At 37.8% G+C, this 26477-nt stretch overlaps 1 protein-coding gene and 1 long non-coding RNA gene across 3 annotated transcripts in view; both read left to right on the top strand.

The window, feature by feature from the left end:
- The first annotated feature begins 1476 nt into the window (after window positions 1-1476).
- LOC118763211 lies at window positions 1477-2371 on the top strand. The gene is made up of 2 exons (XR_004998961.1): window positions 1477-1605; window positions 2058-2371. It is a non-coding gene; the product is annotated as an uncharacterized LOC118763211 (long non-coding RNA).
- A 10688-nt stretch (window positions 2372-13059) lies between these two features.
- Window positions 13060-26477, top strand: part of LOC115210914 (putative glycerol kinase 5) — a 180337-nt gene continuing 166919 nt past the window's right edge. The window contains exon 1 of one of the 2 annotated variants that reach the window (XM_029779694.2): window positions 13060-13680. The gene's annotated coding sequence lies outside the window, so the exon portion shown is untranslated. The remainder of the gene's footprint in view (window positions 13681-26477) is intronic. The other variant, XM_029779695.2, reaches the window with a different exon arrangement.

Here is a 26477-nt window from a genome sequence, read left to right as displayed (position 1 = left end):
TGTAGTAGTCTACTTTTCAGTTAAGAGTGAGATATTTTTGTTTGCTTATTGTTATTTATTTATTAGGGCATGAGGATATTGTGAGAAGTGTCAACCACTTCAGGCAGTCAGCTGACTGGGCCAAATATAGATCATACTAGTTATTTTTATTTCTTTATTGTCCACAAGGGGCTAAACATAGAGGAGACAAACAAGGACAGACAAACGGATTATTCGTTTTGTTTTTGTTTTGAGTTTTTGCTTTCGTTTTAGCCTTTCGTTATGTATACGTACAGAAAGCGTGTGTATAAAATTATAGAATTATTTTGTTTGTTAATTGTTTAAATTATTTTCCATTGCTTTCATTTTTTTTTTCGTAATTGTTATCCTTAAATTAATTTAACAATTAAGAAAAAAGCAACGAAAGGCTAAAATTTAGGGTTAGGGTCAGTGACAGGATGTTGTCTCAGTTTTAGACGCAGCAAATGATTTTAGCTCAATTAGAGGCAATTGATTGGTTAAAATTCGAAAAATTAAACTACGTTAAACAAACGAATTACAATCAAGAAAGCCAAGAGAAAAAAATGTTTTATTTTGACACATTCTACCAGTATACGAAGTTTTAAAGTGTTTAGTTAACTAGAAATTGTGTTGAAAACTGCCGTTCAAAAAGAAAAGATCCAAAGGATCTATTTTAATCCAATCTCTTGTCGCCACAATAATGGGGGTGAGATAACCAAAAGGTACCCAATATCCGATTACCAATCAATTGTTACAGGCTGATCTCACAAGAGTTAAATTACAACACCAAGAGTTAAATTGCAACTGCAATTATAACAACACCCAAAACAACAACAACAGCAACAGAAAAAGTATCACGAGTATTAACAACGATGTAGGCGTAGGAGTGGCTGTGTGGTAAGTAGCTTGCTTACCAACCACATGGTTCCGGGTTCAGTCCCACTGCGTGGCACCTTGGGCAAGTGTCTTCTACTGTAGCCTCAGGCTGACCAAAGCCTTGTGAGTGCATTTGGTAGACGGAAACTGAAAGAAGCCCATCGTATATATATATATATATATATATATATATATATATATATATAGATATATATATATATATATATATATATATATATATATATATATGTGTATGTATGTGTGTGTGTATATGTTTGTGTGTCTGTGTTTGACCCCCCAACATCGCTTGACAACCGATGTCGGTGTGTTTACGTCCCTGTAACTTAGCGGTTCGGCAAAAGAAACCGATCGAATAAGTACTAGGCTTACAAAGAATAAGTCTTGGGGTCGATTTGGTCGACTAAAGGTGGTGCTCCAGCATGGCCACAGTCAAGTAAAACAAGCAAAAGTGTAACAACAATAACATCAACAACTGCAACGAAGAATCGACATGGACACCTAAGTGGTTGCTTAAACTGCAAGAAATGGCAACCAAATCTCCTTCATGTCATACCCTACGTTTACAAAAACGGAAGGACGAGTCTGAAAAAGAAAGTCACTCACAGTTGCAACAACAACAACAACAACAGAAACAACTATCCGACTTTAATTGAACGTTGTAATATTAAGATCAGACTAATGTTGTATATCGCTTGGTTCGAATTAGGAGTGGCTGTGTGGTAAGTAGCTTGTTTACCAACCACATGGTTCCAGGTTCAGTCCCACTGCGTGGCACCTTGGGCAAGTGTCTTCTACTATAGCCTCGGGCCGACCAAAGCCTTGTGAGTGGATTTGGTAGACGGAAACTGAAAGAAGCCCGTCGTATATATATATATATATATATATATATATATATATATATGTGTGTGGTGTGTGTGTGTGTGTGTGTGTGTGTGTGTGTGTGTGTGTTTGTGTGTCTGTATTTGTCCCCCTAGCATTGCTTGACAACCGATGCTGGTGTGTTTATGTCCCCGTTACTTAGCGGTTCGGCAAAAGAGACCGATAAAATAAGTACTGGGCTTACAAAAGAATAAGTCCCGGGGGTCGAGTTGCTCGATTAAAGGCGGTGCTCCAGCATGGCCGCAGTCAAATGACTGAAACAAGTAAAAGAGTAAAAAGAGTAATGTGCACAGCAATCGATTAGATGAACGACAACTGTTTCAGATGGAATGAGGCCAAAATACTGAGAAACAGCCATTCAACTGTATCCACCCTGGAACACGAAGGCTGAAATGGGCAGTTAAAAATACAAACTTCTGTAAGAATGTATGTATAAGCAACAATTAGCAGCGGAACGGGGTAGGATATTTCCAATTATATTGATCCTCGTTTATATGGATTTACTGGAGATATAGCAGCAGTTACACCAGCCTATGAAGAGCATGCTACAATGACCAAAAACTAGCTTTACGTTCATTTCTGATAATGTTATCACACCCCAAAATACAGTAATCTCTCAACTTTAGCTTTCACATGAATGAGGAATTTTTTTCTATAAAGGTTTTAAAAACAAGGAAGCGTTATGTAATCAGTTTGAGGAAGCAAACTTGACTTCATTAATAAGACAATCGTATTAAATAGTTTAAATAGTCTTCATGGCGTGACCATTTAATTAGATTGCATGATATCGTCATCGAAACGCGTGCAACTCTAGTGCAATACTACATCTCGCTGCATGTTCACAATTCTTGCTTCGTTTAACATCATTAAGAGTCGTGTTAGTGGTATCAACATTTGCTTCATTTGGTGATAGGATATCCACGATCATCGATCGTTGCAAGCCGGTTTTCTGAATATCTAGACTTGGTCTTGCTTCTAATATTAGTTTAGAATCTCTCTTCATTCTCGGGCATTTTCGTATTAGCCACTGTGCACCAGAATTGTTCTGTAATTTTTGTTAACGACTAGTTACGTATTTCAACTCCTCTGTATTAGATATAGAACCTTTTCGAGTATTTTGCCGCGTTTTGGGATATACCGAAGAAGTGCACCAGTTGCAAAAGGTATTCTAAGTGTGCGTATCATCAATGCAGAAGGATTTTGCTTTGTTCCAGCTGGGGGATTCGATGGGTAACCGAGTAAAAATTTCGATAAGTATGCGCCAAAACATCCAAACTATTTAGAAAAATCTTTAATTCCCATTTTCCCAGTTTGTATTAATTTCAATCTGACCTGACCGTTAAACGATTATCAGAAAGCTGCGATTGGTTGGGTCGCACATTAGCGCGTAATACAGCAAGAGACAAACTGCGCCAATACCAACCAATCAGAGTAGTGGACACAACAGAGCCCAAGCGGCCGAAGATTAGTTCTTATCTGCTACGTCCGTATTTATGTTATACTAGCAGTATCGCCCGGCGTTGCTCGGGTTTGTAAGGGAAATAACTATATAAGCATTTTTAGAGATGTAAAGTATAATAGCCATCTCAATATGGCTAACCACAAGGGGAGTGTTACTGTAGCTTTTTACGTTCTGAGATTTAATAATAAATTTTTAGAGAGTTACTTGCCTTATATATGCCAACAATGCATTAAGAATGGGAAAAATTGATGGTAAATTTTTTTTTTAATCGTAGACTCATCGTAGACGCGCGCTAATACCCAGAAGGGCTCGATATGAATCACGACTATAAGATACCCGGTTTTGGTTAAACTGCACCGCAAAATGTGGGAGTAGTTAGGAATCTAAATCGTAAGAGACAGACAGCACACAACCTCACTTTTATATATAAAGATATGTCAGAGAGAGAGAGAGAGAGAGAGAGAGAGAGAGAGAGAGAGAGAGAGAGAGGATGAATTTCAGTAAGGGTACGCTACAGCTTAAAAGATTTGCAGCTTATCTTCTTAAGCCATTTTAACAATGTCTCGTCGCAGAACTTTGCAGCATTATTGGAAACCCTTATATGTGGAATCCCATTCCTAACATAAATAGTTCTCGAAACTATCCCAACAGTTTGATAAAAAAAACCCTGTTGAATTGTTTGCGGTTGGTATTGCAAAAGCTTACTTTCATTCAGACGTTCCTTGAGACGAAAATAACATTGCTACCAGTGTTTTCTTGCATCTGTACTTCAATATTGTTTAATTTAATGGAGATCAGTGAGTTGGAATCACTGATCCCGATGTTAGAGACATAACTTCGACTCCTGGTCACGACTTGTATCAGCATAAACTTCGGACGCTTTCTTAAATTCTATCCTAGAAGTCTGGTAGACAGGTTGAAAATGCTTCTTTCTTACAAATATTATCTTTCCCTAAAGCAAGACACTTTTCCATATTATAGGTATAATGACAGACAAGACTTATGTGTGACTGTTTTCTGGCGATTCTTATCGACATGTGACATCAACAATTAATTTACCGTATTGCTGGTTTGGTTTCAAATTTTGGTACAAGGCCAGTCAGTTTTGGGGTGGAGCTAAACCGATTACATTGACCCCAGTTCTCAATGATACCACTAGCGTAGGTAGAGTGTGTACCGCCCGGGGCGGCCCTTCCGTTTGCCGTCCCCGGACCCCACAGAAAAAAAGCACATTGCCTATAGCAGACCTAAAAGTACCTATTTCTTTACTACCCACAAGGGGCTAAACACAGAGAGGACAAACAAGGACAGACAAAGGGATTAAGTCGATTATATCGACCCCAGTGCGTAACTTGTACTTATTTAATCGACCCCAAAAGGATGAAAGGCAAAGTCGACCTCGGCGGAATTTGAACTCAGAACGTGGCAGCAGACGAAATACCGCTAAGCATTTCTCCCAGCCTACCGCCCCTTAAAAGTGCTGCTTGGGACGGACTGCCCCTACGTCTCCCCTCCCCCAGCTACGCTAGTGTCTGGTACTTATTTTATCGACTCCGGAAGGATGAAAGCAAAGTCGACCTCAGAACATACAGATGGGTGAAATACTGCTAAGCATTTTGCCCGGCGTGCTAACGATTCTTATTTCTTTATTACCCACAAGGGGCTAAACATAGAGGGGACAAACAAGTACAGACAAAGGGGTTAAGTTGATTATATCGACCCTAGTGCGTAGCTGGTACTTATTTAATCGACCCCGAAAGGATGAAAGGCAAAGTCGACCTCGGCGGGATTTGAACTCAGAACGTAACGGCAGACGAAATACCACTAAGCATTTTGTGCGGTGTGCTAACGATTCTGCCAACTCACTGCTTTTACTGGATTATAATTGTCATTAATAGAAGTCGCATGGAAAAACTGTCAGGGAACACATAGATATGTTATCATACAGTTTTACTAACGCATCATCATGTGGAAACGCAAACTTTTGGTCATGCAATCATACTGAAACATAGATTTGTGGAAGCATACACACGTCGTTGCACAAACATGGAGACAGTCACGTGGACACACAAACATCTGATCACACAGTTATAATGATGTATGGTCGTGTAGAACATAGACATGTAAACAACTACGTGAAGAAAAGGCACAATAGTGGGGACAGACGTGTGGATACTCAGGCAATATACGAGGGGATGTTCAAAAGTTATAAACCCAAAACAAAGGGAATAGCCACAAAACTTCTGTTATATTCCACGTATTCACCCCACACTTCAATACACTCAACAGTTCGCCTCACAAGCTTCTGTAAGCCTTCTCCTGAAAAATCATATTAATGGTCACTGAAATACCATTCTGCTATAGCTTCGTTTTGAAATTTATTTTAAGATTTGGGAATAGAAAATAGGCCGACGGAATTAGATTTAGTAAGTAGGATAGATGGATGGTATAGGTTTTTACAGTTTTAGTGTTCGTAGCTTCAATAACTGAAAAAGATTTAATGTTGTTTTCCTAGCCCGGAGAACAGTAGCACTGTTCTGTCAAAAGAGATCAGGTTTCTGCAGTTTTCTTTCAGTGCCTTCTTTAATTGGCACAGCACTTTAGGCAAATATTCTGCATTCACTGATAGGCCCTTCTGAGGATTGTCAACAAAATGTCGTCTTTATTCTACAAACCATGACATATCCAGTTGACTGCAGGGACAGGTATTTCGTGATAGTTCCAAGTCTAACATATGAAAATTCTACACTCAAAATGGAGATGTGTTTAAGTTAAGGATCTGAAATTATGAAATATAGCGAGTAAAATTATAGTACATTTGCACTTTATACTATAAAGGATGCTCTTTCCAGTTACAGTAAATGCATTCAGATTTTGTGAGATGGGTTAAACCAAGAACATGTCAGTACAGACCCTTTTTCTTCTTAGACTGCAGATTACAAAATTAATAACGTATCTACTTTCCTGCCCAACAAAAATTGTTTCTATATCAATTTGCCTTTTCTCTTTGAACATACCAGTTACAGAATACCTCTTTGCACTCTGTCTATCCCGTATTTCCTTTCTTCGCGTCTTTACTCTCTCTACCCGTACCAAACCATTTTGAACATTCAACTTTCAGAACTTGTCATGAGCCAACGTTGCAGTATTAGATAAGGCAGTCCTAGATACAATGTATGTAAACAATACAGGATGGCCCTGCTGTAATTTTTCTTATCTTAAATGTACTCACTTAGAGCTCACAAGAAGCTAAATAATAACAAAACAGTAACATATTGTTATTTATATAAGTTTCTTATTTCATAAGTCGACACTCTATGATCTACAAGCCAGCGATAGAGATTCTACATGCTCGCACAATCTGCTCAAATTACACTGTATTGTATTTTTAAAAAATCAACAGTTTGGACAATGTAGTCTTAGATATGCTAAAAGCGGAACGATTATGGCTAGAATGGCTTTGATCATACATCTGATTATTCAGGGTTAACTCGGAGCTAAACAACAACGACTTCATCGGTTATGGCACAAAGCAATCTTAGATATACTAAAGCGGGATGATCATGGATAGAATGCCTTTGATCATAGATCTGTTCATTCAGGGTTGACCTGGGGTTAAACAACTTTATGGATTAAGGGCGATGCCCTCTACTTGAAGCAAAATTAAAAATAATAAATACTGAATTTGATAGCATGCCATATAAGACTCATTCCAACCCACTCCCAAAATGTCTCAAAAATCACAAGTCCTGCATGCGAAGTTAAGTCTATAACACATACATTTTTTCCTGAATATGCGCTGCTAAAACTGGGTGCGTCTAGAATGCTCGCGAATCTTTTATGCCACCAAAATATGGCATAAAACCCCACAATATAGCAGAAATAGTAGGATGTCGGAGAAAATTACGAGGGTGAGTCAAAAAGTAATGCCATTTTGTTTAGAACAGGTATAATTACCAACACAGGAACGTGTATCATACATCAAAATGAAGCTGTTCCTCTGTGGATCACATCCCTACTCCTCAACATAGCCACACTTTCTCTAAATAGTAATGTTCCACCGTCGAATGAGAGCATGTATCCCTGCCCCGTAAAATTCTGTTGACTATTCTTCGAGCCACTTCTTCACTACAGTTTCCACTTCCTCGTCACTGGAATAATGTTTTCCTCTCAAACCCTCTTTCATGGGGCTGAAGAGATGATAGTCCAGTGACGATGATAGTCCAATGATGAGGAATTGGAAACTGTAGTGAAGAAGTGGCTCAAAGAACAGTTAACAGAATTTTACGGGGCAGGGATATATGCTCTCATTCGAAAGTGGAAAATTACTATTGAGAGAAAGCGTGACTATGTTGAGGAGTAGGAATGTGATCGAGGACCAGCTTCATTTTGATGTATGATACATGTTCCTGTGTTGGTAATTATACCTGTCCTAAACAAAATGGCATTACTTTTTGACTCACCCTCGTACTTGCGTACACGGAGGCGCAATGGCCCAGTGGTTAGGGCAGCGGACTCGCGGTCGTAGGATCGCGGTTTCGATTCCCAGACCGGGCGTTGTGAGTGTTTATTGAGCGAAAACACCTAAAGCTCCGGCAGGGGATGGTGGTGATCCCTGCTGTACTCTTTCACCACAACTTTCTCTCACTCTTACTTCCTGTTTCTGTTGTACCTGTATTTCAAGGGGCCGGCCTTGTCACTCTCTGTGTCACGCTGAATATCCCCGAGAACTACGTTAAGGGTGCACGTGTCTGTGGAGTGCTCAGCCACTTACACGTTAATTTCACGAGCAAGCTGTTCCGTTGATCGGATCAACCGGAACCCTCGTCGTCGTAACCGACGGAGTGCTTCCCATCCCAGTACATCATTAAATATACTGTCCTTAACAGATTTTCATTAGTTTCCAATGAGAAAGTAATTCAACACGATTGGAACTTATGGATATCCGGCATCCGGCAGTCAGCTTTCGCTTTTCCAACCGCTGTGTGAATTATTTCACATCTTCTGTCTTATCTGCTATTGAGGACTTGGAATGATGAATCATATTTAGTCTGGAAGATCACCAACGTCTTTGCCGTTTTCAGTAATACAGCTAACTGCAGGATGCTCCTATTAGCATTGTTCTCGAGATCACAGGAACGCAAGCCTCTCCGCCACGTCATGCTAGAGCTCCAGGGAGGAGGCAGCAGTTAAAGACTATGGAATGGAAGCACTCCGTCGGTTACGACGATGAGGGTTCCGGTTGATCCGAATCAACGGAACAGCCTGCTCGTGAAATTAACGTGTAAGTGGCTGAGCACTCCACAGACACGTAGTTCTCGGGGGATATTCAGCGTGACACAGAGAGTGACAAGGCCGGCCCCTTGAAATACAGATACCACAGAAACAGGAAGAGTGAGAGAAAGTTGTGGTGAAAGAGTACAGCAGGGATCACCACCATCCCCTGCCGGAGCCTCGTGGAGCTTTTAGGTGTTTTCGCTCAATAAACACTCACAACGCCCGGTCTGGGAATCGAAACCGCGATCCCATGACCGCGAGTCCGCTGCCCTAACCACTGGGCCATTGCGCCTCCACAGTTAAAGACTATATAGATAAACCAAAAGCTAAAGGTTGCAATAAAGTACTGCAACCACATCTATGACGGTGTTGCTGCTAAGCTCCAAGATATCCTAGATCGCGCCCAGAGAAAAGTCATTAGACTAATTGGCATTCAGTCACTAATACACACGCTCCAATTTCTCTCTCTCTCTCTCTCTCTGTCCCCTTTCTATCGCTACTATATATGGCTACTGATCCTCAGAGCCGGCTGGCCTCGCACTTCGACTACTCGGGTATCCCCGACCCACATATCTCTCCGCCTCGCGTCAGTCTTATTGCCAGCACTGTATTTAACCATTAGACAAAATAAGCACGTGCTTAGGACATCAAGAGAAGGGAAGCACCATAGAAATGGGATAAGGCTGTGAGCTGGCAGAAACGTTAGCACACCGGGCGAAATGCTTAGCGGTATTTCGTCTGCCACTACGTTCTGAGTTCAAATTCCGCCAAGGTCGACTTTGCCTTTCATCCTTTCGGGGTCGATAAATTAAGTACCAGTTACGCACTGGGGTCGATGTAATCGACTTAATCCGTTTGTCTGTCCTTGTTTGTCCTCTCTGTGTTTAGCCCCTTGTCGGTAGTAAAGAAATAGGTATTTCGTCTGCCGCTACGTTCTGAGTTCAAATTCTGCCGAGGTCGACTTTGCCTTTCATCCTTTCGGGGTCGATTAAATAAGTACCAGTTACACACTGGGTTCGATATAATCGACTTAATCCCTTTGTCTGTCCTTGTTTGTCCCCTCTGTGTGTAGTCCCTTGTGGGCAATAAAGAAATAAGAAATGGTAAATGGTTAACGGCACAAATTAAATCACTTTAAACATACTAAAAGTATTATTCAAAGTGGTTTATATGATCGGAAATATAATTTCGAAGTGTTCATGGTATCATAGTGAGGATCTGACCAAAGAATTTGCAATTAAAACAAGAAGAAAACTTTTCAAATATAAATAAAGTGGAAGTATACAAAAATAAACATTATTTTCCATCTTACAGTTAGATTTGTTTCATTTTGAGAAATAAAAATTTATTTTATGGTTTCTTATTGTTTATATTTTTAATTACATATATATGAGAGCATCAAAATCTTTCAAGTGCTTAGGGCCTCTATGGGTCTTAATCTGGCCCTGCTTGTTGCTTCTACTTCGATCCCACTGTAACCATTACGGTCAATACTTCATTTCGAGAACATCGCCTTCTGGAATCTTCCCCTTAGAGGTGTTGACCCGCGACAGTTAAAACGGAACAATAACTGCATCAAGTTCACGGGTCTCAGAAGAAATGCAAGAATCATGGGCACAACTACCTCTTTCAGAAGCAGCAAGTAAAAAAAATTCTTTTTTCTTAAACCTTCAATGGAATTTGGAGAGGGAAACTGTGCAGAAACCTGGGCGTATAAAAGGCTGTGAGCTGGCAGAAACGTTAGCACGCCGGGCGAAATGCTTAGCAGTATTTCGTCTGCCGTTACGTTCTGAGTTCAAATTCTGCCGAGGTCTACTTTGCCTTTCATCCTTTCGGGGTCGATAAATTAAGTATCTGATGAATACTGGGGTCGATGTAATCGACTTAATCCATTTGTCTGTCCTTGTTTGTCCCCTCTGTGTTTAGCCCCTTGTGGGTAGTAAAGAAATAGGTATTTCGTCTGCCGTTACGTTCCGAGTTCAAATTCCGCCGAGGTTGACTTTGCCTTTCATCCTTTCGGGGTTGATAAATTAAGTACCAATTACGCACTGGTGTCGATATAATCGACTTAATCCGTTTGTCTGTCCTTGTTTGTCCCCTCTATGTTTAGCCCCTTGTGGGCAATAAAGAAATAAGAAACCTGGGCGTATATACAACTAAAAGCCTTTTCTGGAATTCACACACTTCGATATCAAAAATAATAAAAATTGTTACACTGTCGAATACCTGGTGTATTTAGTCACGATCCTCCACGTTTCGAGTTCAAATCATACAAACGTCAACCTAACTATTAATTCTTCCGAGGTCGATAACATAAAATACCAAGGAAGCCCTGAGTCGATTATATTTCTACATTGCATCCTAAATATAAATGGAATTATATAATAGAACACTTTACTTTTCCTCTTATGCCAATTTTTGAAAGCAGCGTTACGAACCAACAAGAGAGCTTCCAAGTAGTCAAACGATCTGCTAGAAATAGCAGTCAAATCTCCTTCAACCAATACTTTCCATCATTACAAATGGAAGAACATATTGGATAACGTAGTCCCATAAATACTATCTCCACCAACAAGAAAAAGGGGGAAAAAGCCGGTACAGTTACATCTGAAACACTTTGATCGCTTTTGTCTGTTGAACAAAAGCTGACCTCGGGCTAAAGAATATCAACATAATTATGACAAAAGCAGTGGATGGCAGCGGTATTTGGTTGTTGTTCAGAGCCCCTAATTAGCTCTGATCAAGTAAATTATGATCAATACCTCCAGGCATGACCATCCTATCTTATGTTCAGATAATGCAATATATCCATAATTAAATTATCAATGTTTCTTTTTTTTTTTTTTTCTTTTTCAGATGGTAGGGTAAGCCTTTAGGGGGAACATGACTATTATTTCTAGCATACCGTGTAGTATTTAGTTATGTCTCTACGATCTGAGCTCAAATCCAGCCAAGGCTACCGTTGCCTTTAAACCTTCCGGGTTCAATAAAATGAAAAATTTGTCAAGTATTGGATTGATTTCATCGACTTTGGAGGGGGAACATGACTATTATTTCTAGCATGCCGTGTAGTATTCAGTTATGTCTCTACGATCTGAGCTCAAATCCAGCCAAGGCTACCGTTGCCTTTAAACCTTCCGGGTTCAATAAAATGAAAAATTTGTCAAGTATTGGATTGATTTCATCGACTTTGGAGGGGGAACATGACTATTATTTCTAGCATGCCGTGTAGTATTTAGTTATGTCTCTACGATCTGAGCTCAAATCCAGCCAAGGCTACCGTTGCCTTTAAACCTTCCGGATTCAATAAAATGAAATTTTTGTCAAGTATTGGATTGATTTCATCGACTTTGGAGGGGGAACATGACTATTATTTCTAGCATGCCGTGTAGTATTCAGTTATGTCTCTACGATCTGAGCTCAAATCCAGCCAAGGCTACCGTTGCCTTTAAACCTTCCGGGTTCAATAAAATGAAATTTTTGTCAAGTATTGGATTGATTTCATCGACTTTACTTCTCCCTCTTTCCAAATTCCCAACCTTGAACCTATGATAGGAATTATTATTAGTATTAGTAGAAGTTATAATAGCAGCAGTGTCGCAGTAGAAGTGATGATATAAATACAAAGCAGTAACAGTAGAACTAGCAGTGGTTACATAACAGCAGTGATTGTGGCAGCAGCAATGATAATAATAGTGATAATAGTAGTTATGTTTGTGAGGCTGTGGCAGTAAATAAAGTTTGTATCCATTAAGCCTGACCCCTCCCGCGTCAAACCTGGCATTGTCACCCAGCACAGACTGGGGTTGTCTCCCTTCGCAGGTCTACAAGGGCGTCATCAGATTGAAACTGAATACACCCGCCCCACCGCCGCCGCCTTATATGCTTATGTTCAACATACACGCATACATACCTAAACTTGCAAACACACACACATAGATATAGATATAGATATACATACACACGCACACACGCACACATAGATATAGATATATATACACACGCACACACACACACACATAGATATAGATATATATATACACACGCACGCACACACACATATATATATATATAGACGTACACGCACATATACGCATATATAGAAAGAGCGAGAGACAGAGTGGGGGGAAAGAGAGGTAGGGAAGGGGAGATAGAAAGACAGAGTGTGTGAGAGAGAGAGACAGAAAGACAGAGTGTGTGAGAGAGAGAGAGATAGAAAGACAGAGTGTGTGAGACAGAGAGAGATAGAAAGACAGAGTGTGTGAGAGAGAGAGATATAGAAGACAGAGTGTGTGAGAGAGAGAGAGAGATAGAAAGACAGAGTGTGTGAGAGAGAGAGAGAGATAGAAAGACATAGTGTGTGTGAGAGAGAGAGATAGAAAGACAGTGTGTGTGTGTGTGTGAGAGAGAGATAGAAAGACAGAGTGTGGGAGAGAGAGATATATAGAAAGAGCGAGAGACAGAGAGGGGAAAGAGAGGTAGGGAAGGGGAGATAGAAAGACAGAGTGTGTGTGAGAGAGAGAGAGATAGAAAGACAGAGTGTGTGTGAGAGAGAGAGAGATAGAAAGACAGAGTGTGTGTGAGAGAGAGAGAGATAGAAAGACAGAGTGTGTGAGAGAGAGACAAAACGCACAGATGAACAAATTGCTTTGGTGTGAAGGCATCAACGAATCATACATTCGTATATTCTTGTAACACAGGCGGACTCTGACACGTGAACTGACATACACAAACTATATATAACGGAGATGTGTGTATAAAATTCACTTATGTATCTCAAGAGACGTTCAGGAATATAGACAAACACATTCTACACACAGTTTTCAGATACTTATACACCTACACACACTTACACACACAGACACAACTGAAAACTTAAAACTCGCACTGATCAAAAACTTACAACTTTACTAATTTCCTTCCCACTTTCTTCTGTTACTCTCTCTCTCTCTCTCTCCCCACCCGTTTTGTCTCTGTACGCAGCTTATCTGTCTGTCTACCCCTAACTGTTTATCTATTCATTCATCTAATTTATTTTCATATATGATTTTAATTACGAAATCTTAAACACAATCTTCAGCCCGAGGACGAACCCACCACTAGCGGCACTTACAGGCTAAATGCTCTCATACAGCTGACAACACACAGCAGAATTGTTCACATAGGTACGTTGCTAATTATACTTGTTCTTTTCATTTACTCTCGTCTTTATATCCTCTTTATTCTATTTGTTATTATTATTATTATTATTATTATTGTCGCTGACATTCCAACTTCGACAACTATTTGGTGTACATACATTCATTCACAACACACACATACATACATATATATATGTGTATATATATTTATTTATACAAACTGTATGGTATTTTACTTGTATCAGCCCGTCGACTGTAGACAACTGCACATACACACACGTGTCTTATGTATGTATGTATGTACGTGTATATTCACACACATGAACATATGTGTGCTTATATGCATACACATGTATGTGTTTGTATGTATTATGTATATATATATATAAATGTGTGCGTGTGTATATCTATGTGTGTGTATGTAATATATATGTATGTATATATATATAAATATGTGTGTGTGTATGTTATATATATATAAATATGTGTGTGTGTATGTTATATATATATAAATATGTGTGTGTGTATGTTATATATATATAAATATGTGTGTGTGTATGTTATATATATATAAATATGTGTGTGTGTATGTTATATATATATAAATATGTGTGTGTATGTAATATATATATAAATATGTGTGTGTATGTAATATATATATAAATATGTGTGTGTATGTAATATATATATAAATATGTGTGTGTATGTAATATATATATAAATATGTGTGTGTATGTAATATATATATATATATGTGTGTGTGTGTATGTAATATATATGTATATATATATATATAAATGTGTGTGTGTATGTAATATGTGTATATATACACACATATATATAAATGTGTGTGTTTATGTAATATATGTGTGTATATATACACACATATATAAATGTGTGTGCGTGTGTATATCTATATGTGTGTGTGTATGTAATATATGTGTGTGTATGTAATATATGTGTGTGCGTGTGTATATCTATGTGTGTGTGTGTATGTAATATATATGTGTGTGTATATATATAAATGTGTGTACGTGTGCATATCTATGTGTGTGTGTGTGTGTGTGATAAACCTTAAGCATTCTAACAAAGCCCTCGATATAGACGGAGAGCAAAGTACACATTTCTGTGTGCTTAAGGTATTTAGTTTTCATATTAGATATGTATACACTCAGCTATGTGTTCATAAACGGGAAACAATACATTTTGTGTTAATAAACATTAAATTTTCATTAATTCCATTGTTTCTCTACCATTCGGCTATGTTTGTACTGTTACTGAGCGCTTAAGTTTGATGTCAAAAAACTTAAGGGCCACCACACACTCTTTCTCTCACCCATGTATGTACGTATGCATGTATTGCATATTAAATATGTATGATAATGGGGCGATGGGTCTTCTCGATCATTTAACCCTCTCCCTAGTGTCATGTTGATCTGTTCTAAGGTTAATTTATTCCTTACTGCCAAGACAGTTACCATGCAATAAAAGGATTTCAAAAAGGGTTCTATGATGAATGTCTAAAAGCTAAGTTGTTTGGATGTGTCAGCTAAATTGTAGCCTGCCGATGAATAATTCGCAATAATCATGTAATAACAGTAACAACAGCAATACCGATACCGACAGAATTAGTTACCATTTATTGTTTTAATTGTTGTTGTAGTTGTTATGTGTGTGCAAGAATGACTGAATTCAATGTCTTAACATATTCTAACTTCAACTTCTTCGACACACACACACACGCCTCGATCTTTCTGTGTACACACACACACAATCAGAAACGAATGCACACAAAACCGTAACAAACGTAAATATAGTTCATATACCGATATGTATACACAAACACACACACACACACGTTGAGGCACTGTGATTGCCTTACACCTGCATGGTCTTAAATATGATGGTTCAAACAGCTCTCTCTCTCATATATATATATATATATATATATATATATATATATATATATATACAGGGTGTCCCCAAAAAATGTATACACACCTTAAATAATTGTAAATTTGTTATTCTTTGTAAGCCTAGTACTTATTCTATCGTTCTCTTTTGCCGAACCACTATGTGTATACATTTTTGGGGGACACCCTGTATATATACACACACACACACACATGGAAAAAAAAGGCAAGATAGAAAATGCTAAAATAATTTTATAAAAAACATTTCAGCACCGGTTTCAGTCATTGAGACTTTTTCAACCTTATATATGGAAAACAAATTTAGAAAAATTAAAAAGGTTTTTTATAAGAATATTTGTATAGAGTTCAAATACAAGTGGCATTTTCCTTGTTTCTGCCTGTCTCTGTCTCTCTTGTTTACTCTTGTGGGTTCGAGGTCGTTGTATATATATATATATATATATATATATGATGTGTATTTTGTATTCTTGTGGTGCTGGCAAAACTTTCTTGCGGGTATTTAAACCAACCACCACCACTTAAAAAACACACACACACAAAAAAAAAAAAACAATTAAGGGAAGTTACTCCAATAAGATCAGTTCATCGAATTTTATTGTCAATACAAGCAAAGCAGATCGGGGTGGATCCCAGTCTATCAAAGCCAGATGACGAAAGCAATGGAAATGTTTAATTCCCTTCCTGGTTGTTTTTACATTTCAAATACCCCCCCCCCCCGAAGAAGCTTTTACTCCCTAAATACTTTGGTAATTTTAGATGGTGAAAGTGTTTCAGTTCCTATATTACACAAGTGAAACCTTAGCATGTTTTTTAGTATGAAAAAAACACTCCCTAGGGGTTCATTTGTCTCAGCCATATTGCTGATGTTCATAATCTTTATTACTAACGTTTTTTCTATTTGTCTGTCTGTTTGCCCCTTTTTTTTTTTCATTAGGTTCAGTCCCACTATACAATACCTTGGGCAAGTGTTGTCTACTAGAGTTCGGGGTCAATCAAAACCTTACGAGTGGAACTGGCAAACAGAAACCGAAAGTAGTCTGTCTTACATGTGTGTGTGTGTGTGTGTGTTTTATGTTTGTTCCATACTACCTCTTGACAACCAATGTTGGTTTGTTCACATCCCTGTAACTTAGTAGTTTGGCAAAAGAGACCTATAGAATACATACTAACCTTAAGAAATAAACACTGGGGGTCAGTTATGTTCAGCTAAACTTTTCAAGGCAGTGTCTTAGCATAACAAGTAAAAGATATATATATGTATGTCAGTCTTAGTTTTACCAATAGAGTAGAATATGCTTAATGAAGGAGGTTTAATAAGACTGAAACATCCCCGCTGCTTTTATCCATTTCGGCATTAAAGATGAGGTCCACTTCAATCATTATTGTTTATATTGAGCTAAAATTTTAATCAGCTTATCTTTGTTTGAAGTTTTCTCCCTTGCTTGTAGATTGTAAACCCACCCCACCCACATGAGGGAGTTTTTGTCTATGAATTGTTTGTATAATCTTTATTGATTGAAGTTTTTCAGTCCCTACTGATGTCAGTAATATAAATGCAAGGTCCATATAGATTGCATTCTCTCTCCTAAATAGATTGTATTCTCTTTTCAAGAATTTAAGTTTGAAAGGTGGCAAGCTGGCAGAAACATTAGCATGCTGGGCGAAATGCTTAGCAGTATTTCGTCTGTCTTTACGTTCTGAGTTCAAATTCCGACTTTGCCTTTCATCCTTACGTGGTTGATAAATTAAGTACAGTTGCATACTGGGGTTGATCTAATTGACTGGTCCCTCTCCCAAAATTTCAGGCCTTGTGCCTAGAGTAGAAAAGATTTCTATTTTAAGGCAGCAAGCTGGCAGAAGCATTAGTACAATGGGTAAAATGCTTAGCGGTATTTCGTTTGTCTTTACGTTCTGAGTTCAAATTCCGCCAAGGCCAACTTTGCCTTTCATCCTTACGTGGTTGATAAATTAAGTACCAGTTGCATACTGGGGTTGATCTAATCGACTGGCCAGCCCCTCCCCGAAAATTTCAGGCGTTGTGCCTAGAGTAGAAAAGTTTGAGTTTTGCTTCTCCACCCCTGCTCCCCAATTAGTTAGTCAGGGAGGAGAAAAAGATGGGTTTTTACTTTGACAAGCTGTCTCTTTGCATCTGAAACTGATGTGGTTAATTCTCAACCAGAACATCTGTTTATCTGTATCTGTAGGGTGGTAACCAGGAGTGTGGGCTGAATGTTTGCTATAGAGAAAACTCAGTTAAAGGCACCTAAAGACCAGATAGTATCAAACCAGGAAATGAAGTAAGGGTACAACCTGAATTATATATTTGTTTGCATGCACATGTGTGTGTGTGTGTGTGTGTGTGTGTGTGTGAATGAATATATATACTCTTTTTACTCTCTTTTACTTGTTTCAGTCATTTGACTGCGGCCATGCTGGAGCACCACCTTTAGTCAAGCAAATCGACCCCGGGACTTATTCTTTGTAAGCCCAGTACTTATTCTATCGGTCTCTTTTTTGCCGAACCGCTAAGTGACGGGGACGTAAACACACCAGCATCGGTTGTCAAGCAATGCTAGGGGGACAAACACACACACACACACATATATATATATATATATATATATATATATATATATATATATATATATATACATATATACGACAGGCTTCTTTCAGTTTCCGTCTACCAAATCCACTCACAAGGCATTGTTCGGCCCGGGGCTATAGCAGAAGACACTAGCCCAAGATGCCACGCAGTGGGACTGAACCCGGAACCATGTGGTTGGTTAGCAAGCTACTTACCACACAGCCACTCCTGCGCCTATATATATATATATATGTATGTGTATATATGTGTATATATATATATATATATATATAGTTGAAGCAGATGAAGCTATGCATATTGTGTTAATATTCTATTATTTACACTCTATTATTTATAGCTTTATCTGCTTCAAGTTTCACCATTCCAAAAAATAAATATTTCATGTTCCTTTTAAGTTTTTAAATTCTTACAACAATATATATATATATATATAATCAAATGTGGTCTCCGTGTTTAGAATCATAATGTTGAAACAGATGTTGCCCCTGAGGGGGGCCCAGTTTGTGAAACCAATTGTAGGTGCACACATTAGCATAAGTAATTGCAGATAAGAAGGCATCATCTAATAGGTAATGGGCAAGAAATAACATTGAGGTACTGACAGTAATACACTAAGTGATTTTGTATATTAGTTCCCATTTATGTATTTTGATCTATTTATACTTCCATCTGCTTACTATACTGATGGCAGCATGTTTTACATGACACCAAACTCTCTCTCTCTCTCTCTCTCTCAAATATTGGAATAGTTGTAGGCATTGTAGTGCGGATGAGAAGCTTGTTTCCCAAACATGTGGTCTTGGATTCAGCCCAAATGCATAGCAGCCTGGGCAAATGCCTTCGACTATAACCTTGGGCCAACCAAATCTTTATGAGTGGATTTGGTTGACAGAAACTGAAAGAAGTCCATCGCATATGTGTGTGCATGCGTGCGTGTGTATATATATGTGTGTGTGTGTGTGTATATATATATATATATATGTTTGTGTGTGTGTTTAATTATATGTATCTATATATGTGTTTGTTTGTGTACCCTTGTCTTCACATTACGTGATGGTTGTAAAAGTACTTCACAATCATACAAGTGATGTTGTTCATTTCTTTTCTTCTGAAAAACAAAAAAAAAATATATTTGGTTTTGGGGTAATACCGTGCTTGAAAGTGGGTAAGGATTGGTGGTAGGAAGGGCATCTGGCCACAGAAAATCTGCCTCGATAAATTTTGTCTGAACCATACAGGTAGGGGAAAATGGAGGTTAACTGATGGTGATAATGATGATGATAATGAAATGGAGAATGAGAGACACAGAAAGCCGTTAAGGAGCATGATGGTGATGATGATGGCAGTTTAAAAACCGGATTAATTTGCTGATACATTTAAGTAGTTCATTGTGAAACCCTTTTTTAGTGAGCTTCTAATATCATTTACATTAAATTTATTTTCAGAAGCTTGGTATTTTTTGGATTTAACCTCAAAATGCTTCAGTTGTTTTTAATTACCTAACAATAAATCTTTATAGGGGTTCCCAAGGGTTCAAATTCAGAAATGTCGCTGAAATCTTTGTGGTGCATTTTAGGTATACACTCATTTGTATGTGTGTATGTATGTATATATGTGTGTTATGTTTAGTCCTAGAAAGAAACAGGATATCCATGATGCTTTTCATGTCCTGTAAGACTTGGAGGTACCCCCAATCAGAGATCTGGCTTGATTATGTGCGTCAGTATGGCCCCTGCAAAAGACACCCAATGGGCAAGTGGTGATATCGAACCAGGTGCCCAAGCTTTCATCAGAAACTGAAACTAGATTCTATCCTTTGTCATACTGCACTTATAAAAGAGAAAACAAGACATGGACTGTTTTAGCATCCATGTGTTTCCTGAAGTAATAACATTTCACTCATTATGAATTGGCTGTAACCAAGAATCAAAACAATCACTGAACTGGCCTCTATAGTAAAAGTATTGATTTATTTACACTGAAACAAGGCTGCAAATACATGGAAGAAGGATATAAATTACACTTTGCACTTACGTTATTGACACCAACAGGATTTGAATTCTGAATGCTGAGAGAGATAAATGTTTTACTGTATCTATTCTATTGCTCTACTATTTTATATCACAATATTACCTTGTACAATTCCTTGGAAAAGGACCATAGATGACTGAATTTACACTAGTATTTTTTATTGGAAAATCCTGGAAGATTGTAAGAAATTAACTGTCGGTTTCTCTGTCATTATGATGTGTGCTTCCCAACCAGATGGTCTTGAGTTCAGTCCTGCTCTGTAGCACCTTAGGTAAATGTCTTCTATCATATAGCCCTTGGACTGGCCAAAGCATTGTGAGTGAATTTGGTAGACAGAAGTTGAAACAAGCTCACTGTGTGTGTGTGTGTGTGTGTGTGTGTGTTACTTTCTCCTTGTCTTGGCATCATGTGATAGCTGTAAAAAAAGCATCACCATCATACAAGTAATGTCCTTTGTTTCCAATCTTCTGTGAAAACATGTCTGGCCATGGGGAAATATTACCTTACTTGGAAACAAGTGAGAGTTGACACCAGGAAGGGTGTCCAGCCACAGAAAATCTGCCTCAACAAATTCTGAGTTGTGCAAGGACAGATGCTGATGATTGTGTGTGTGTGTGCATGCTCATGTACATATTTCTCTGTCTCTCTTTCTCTCCCTCTCTCTCTCTCTATCTCTTTCTGTATATATATATATATATATATTATATAATATATATATATATATATATATATATATATATATATATAATATATATATATATATATATATATATATATGAATAGATAAATAGATAGATATATTGGCTCTCTTGTAAGAATTTTGTTTCACAACCACATGATTATGAGTTCCTGCATCCCACTGCGTGGCTTCCTGCATGTTACTGATCAGATGCATATTCCCTTGCAGAATTTCCTGCCAAGTGTCATGCAGTGATCTCAAAAGATCTGGCTTTGAAGCTGCTTTCTTGTTCTTTTTATGAAATCTATTTTGTCCCAGAGGTGTTCAATAGGGTTCATATCTTGTGACTAGCTTAGCCATAGAAGCTTTTTAATACTTTTTCTCACCTAACAAATTTTGGATCATTTTAGCCATGTGTCAAGGAGCCCCATCTTCCATAAATAGTCTTCTTTAATCATTTTACCACTGGAGAAGATTGGAAGGAGTCCTTTGTACAATATGGACACATATTTATCTGAGTTTATGTTTGCTTCACACTCAACCAGCTCTGATCAACCATTGCTCTAAATTGCTTCCCAGACCATCACAGAATAGCTGCCATTTTTCATTGTTGGCTGCAATCTTTTCACATCAAATTCCTGATCACAGAGTCTCCAGACCCACACTCAACCACTGTCAGGAAATACAGCAAATCTGGACTCATCAGAGAATATGACAGTGTTCCAAAATGCTAATGCCTCTCCACCATTTCACTGACTCAATTTTTTCTCTGCTTGATGTTGCCCGGTCAAAGAAGTGGCTTCCTTCTGCTCTGCTATAGTAACCAAGTTTGTGGAGATACCTGACAGCTGTTCTGGGACTGACATCAACTTATTTTACTATGTCAGAGGCCGAGTAACAAGGATTATCCTTCACACTTCTCTTAACAAAGAAAAGGGTCTTGTCAGAGGACCCTGGTTGTTCTGGACAAGGTGATGTGGACTCTTTCCCCTCTCTGGTGAATTGCACAATCACTCTATTAACTGTAGAAAGTGGGATCCCAAGGTTTTCTGCGATTTTACACTATGTCCGTGTTTAGAATGACCCACAATACGGCCTCTTTGAAATTCAGACAGTTCCAAGGTTTCTTTTGTACATGGCATCAGTCACATATAGAACCTAAACATAATGATGTCAACCAATAAAAAATATAGACCATTACAAGTTAGAAGAAACAAAAAACGTTGTTTTATGGGGTGTCTATTTACTTCTGTCGTCTGTGTGTGTGAGCCGTATATACTCCTGTAAAAGCCGAATTCTTTAGATCATTTTTTAAGGTCAAATTTATGGAGTCGACTATTACATGGATACTACTTTTGAGGGGCTGAAATTCAAGCTAGAATGAAGTACCGTAACAGCAGCAGAAGCCCGACTGATCTCTGAGCGAATAAACACAAAAACAATGAATTACAGTAATATTACCAATTCTATGCCTCAAAACACCCGTCCTAGTAAATAACAAAACCCATCAACAAGACCGCATTGCTCTCATGTGCAGTTACCAGTAAATGTCCATAATATGGTGTAGAGTTGTTAATCTGGAGCAGGGATTCCCAAAGTGTGTTCTGCAAAATCCCAGGGTTCCCTGAAAGTTATCAAGGGTTCCACGTTTTTAAAGATAATGTCGAAGGATTCCACGACACAAAATGCTTGGGAACCACTGATTTAGCGATTAACTAAATGTTTTTATGCTTACCGGAGTCATGCCTCTGTGCGAATTCATACAGTGCTGTCTGTGAAACACGTCTCTCATCATGTAAACAGACGAACGTATGACGCATGTGTTTATTGTATTTGGAGATGAGGAAAATACAAAGGTCGCAGGGGAACCACTGATCTAGCGATTAATTGGAAGTTTTTAGGTTTACCAAAGTCATGCCTTTGTACGAATTCAGAAAGTGGCGTTTGCCAGTGTTCGCCAATAGTCCTGTCTGTAAAACCCGTTTCTCACCGTGTAAACAACGAGTGTATGGACGCATGTGTTTATTGTGCTTCAAGATATATGCAAGCTTGCAACATATCCTAGGCATACATTCTATAATGGTAATGTAGCAGTCATCAACAAATGTGTAGTGCTCGCTATTAAATGGTGTTTTACTATAAGCACTAAGCATTCCATTATTAGCGCCAAGCGTTCCACCTATAGAGTAGCCTACAGCAAGGTAGCCACACAATTTTGCAACAGTGTTATTTCTACGTACAGGATAATACGGTACCTCGACCCACAAATGTTGTCCTGTTGTTTGTGAAATACTAAGGTCGATTTTTATACAGGGTCTATGGAAAATACCCAATTTTTTTGCCCAAAATAGGGGGTCGACTTTTACATGAGATCGACTATTGAGTATTTATGGTATATTGATGGATGGATAGCTGGATGATATGCCAAGTCTTTCTTTGGAACTCAGGTTGGTGTGTTGTTAATAAGAGCAGAGGTCTGTAACTTTTTTTCACTTGTTGTACACTTATATTCTTTGGAAAATTCGGCGGAACACCTAAACTAAAAGTATAGAGAAAAAAAATTAGTATATTCAGGTTACATTGCGGCATACCGGATGTGAGACACTGAGTAAGAGGCTTGGTTTTTGTACACCTTGACAGTCATACCTGTAATAAAAGGGAATAAAACAAAAGAAGATGATTAGGTAACAATAATAATATAGTTGTTGTCCTCTCCGCTCCATCCTGGCCAAACCAGACCCGGCAGGTCTATGATCAAATACATCCTAGCCTTGAGTATCCCGTCATATTCTTATGTGTAGGAAACTCAGGATCACATTATGCAAAGTGTCCTTTTTAAAACAAAGCAAAAAGATGAGAATAGGCTGCAGTATAATTTCAATGCGATTTGGGCGAAGTTTCTCGGATTAGCCCCCATATTATGTAGAGAAAGAAAAGATTAATGTGTTTGTATGTGTGTGTAGTCCAGTTGTGTTTCATATAACGGAAATTACTATTTCAAACATTTTTTTGTTTCGGAATTCCAATTTTCTTTTACGTTTCCCCATCCTGTCCCGATTACCATTTCCTCTCTCGTGGGTTTCGAAGCTCCTAATCTGAAACTCTACCGAGATCTGGATTTTATTCCTAGTTCTACGTACCATGTAAATGCTCTCTCCGTAGGCTCGTTAATAAAACATTTACATATGTTTTGTGTGTCATTCATACATGAGAAAGAAAGACTGATGTTTCAGGCAGTGCTTTTTTATTGAAAAAACATTGTTTTGTTTTGTCGCTGTATAACTTTTCGACCAGAAAAACCACATTTTAAAATCTTTTTTCACGCCACTACACATTTCACATCATTTCTTCACTACACTTCTCTCGTTTTCTCTCTTTTCTGTCTGTCTTTCACTACATTTCTCTCATGGTGTTTGCAAATCTCTTCAAACGCGATAGCATACAACTGGCTGTTTCTACCGCTGTATTGACTGGGGTGATGATAAGTGATACAGTGCAATTTACACAAAACCTCAGCAGTTGTTTATCTGTAACCGGGAACTATACAAACTTTGTGGACGTTTCCCCACTTAAGATATACGAAGAGATTACTGTTTAAACATCAGCAAACATCTGTTAAATCTTAGTATAAGGTAGTTGAACTGTTAAGATTATTTTTATAGTGTTTATTTTATATTAGTATTAATAAGTATTGAAAAACTTTTTTCATAACAAAACTGACTAGTTTTTGCTATTCAGCCTTTTAGATCAACCCTTACCAAGAAGATCTGTGATTAAAGATGTTCCAGCTAGGACCACCCGTTTCATTTTTAAACATTGTATCTAGAACTACATATCTGAATAAGAAAAAGAAGAAAATAGAGAAATTGACGCAAAGACATCAGTTTATTCAAAGATATTCAAATCAATATAATATGAAATTCTTATCCCTACAACCGTTTCCATATCCAATTAATTCAATTAGAGAAATTAAATTAAATTAGTTTAAAATTTTCGTATTGAAACTGGTTAATTGGGTATTTCATCTGGGGAGAATGTTCCTGATTGAGCCTTGACAGACTCAGATATGTGCGTTTTGATAATGTATATATTTGATTCAATTTAATTTCTCTACTTGAATTAATTGGATATGGAAACGGCTGTAGGGATAAGAATTTCATATTATATTGATTTGAATATCCTTGAATAAACTGATGTCTATACGTCAATTTCTTTATTTTCTTCTTTTTCTCATTCACAAATATTTTAAATACCACTACACACCAATGCAAAACTAAAGTATTTAGTTTCCACTGAACACTGGTATAAACTGGAGAACTAAGATGCAAACGTCCCTTAAAGGATTATAGATCCTTGGCATGATTATATATATATATATATATATATATATAATATATATATATATATATATAATTATTTAAAAAAACATTGCACGAATTTGTTTGGTGTCAAAAAATTAATTACTTCCCCACGACTGCATAATAATTTACGAGATAAAATTTTATTTATCATCAGTTTTTATGAGTGGGAAAACTTCTTGCCGAGAGCAAAATTTCTCCGTGTACAAATCTGAAACCTCTCCCTGATGAATGCTCATTATGATAAAAAAAAATTAGAATTAGAATTAAGCCTTAAGACCTAAACTAATGTAATTTAATTTGCATACTTATGAATTTGTATCATTAACGATTCGTTATTTCTCTCAGTGCATAGGACGGTGAAGTAGCAGAATCCTGCCAAAGTTAAATTTGGTTTGCCTCCTTTCGAGATCGATAAAGTAAAGTACCATTTAGTATTGGGATCAACGATATCATCCTAATCACTCTAACGCTTTCCCCTCAAAATCGCTGGTCTTGTGCCTAAATTAGAAACAATTGTTTTTCTCCGCCAGTATTTATTTATTTTCTCCACCCTTGCTTTTTGAAGTAATTACTACCATTATTAGCTCTAGTGAATCGTCAAAAAAAAATGCCTTGCGGTAGTTATTCTTGCTCTTTACATTCTAGGTTCAATTCCTGCCTGTCCCTCTTTGGAAACCGATAAAATAAAATACCAGTCATGTACTTAATATCGATTTGATCAATTAAACTCGATCCCTCCTGTTTATGTATGGACTTGTGCCTATGTTACACAAACATGTATTAACTCGAGTCGATACTGATGGCGTACGTAAATTGACGAAGTGAGAGAAATTTCGTAAATGTGTTTCGCGACCTTTTCAAAGTCTCTTTGTTACCCCCAAATTTATTTCGTACAACTATTATTAGCGTCAAGTTTGTCGAGATGGTTGATTCCTCTTTAGATTCTTCATAACTCATAATTCCGTCTATACCAGTTGCTCAGCGTGAGGTGTGCGCAAAGCACAAACAATGCAGTCACCACTGTATATGCGTGTTTGTTGCCAATAGATGAAGGTATGTTACGTTTAAGGAAGAGGCAGGTAATTTGGCTGCCGTACAGAGCGGATCAAACCTACGCTATGTTACTGGTTTATATCGCACTAACGATACACAGCTGCTTGTTAGAGGGAAAACATCCAGAGAGAATACACAAGTGTTATATCATGAAA

This window comes from Octopus sinensis, linkage group LG4, assembly GCF_006345805.1.
Source record: "Octopus sinensis linkage group LG4, ASM634580v1, whole genome shotgun sequence".
Taxonomy (NCBI): Eukaryota; Metazoa; Mollusca; class Cephalopoda; order Octopoda; family Octopodidae; genus Octopus; species Octopus sinensis.
Note: the sequence above shows the minus strand (reverse complement) of the source record. Positions and strands in the feature narration are given on the sequence as shown.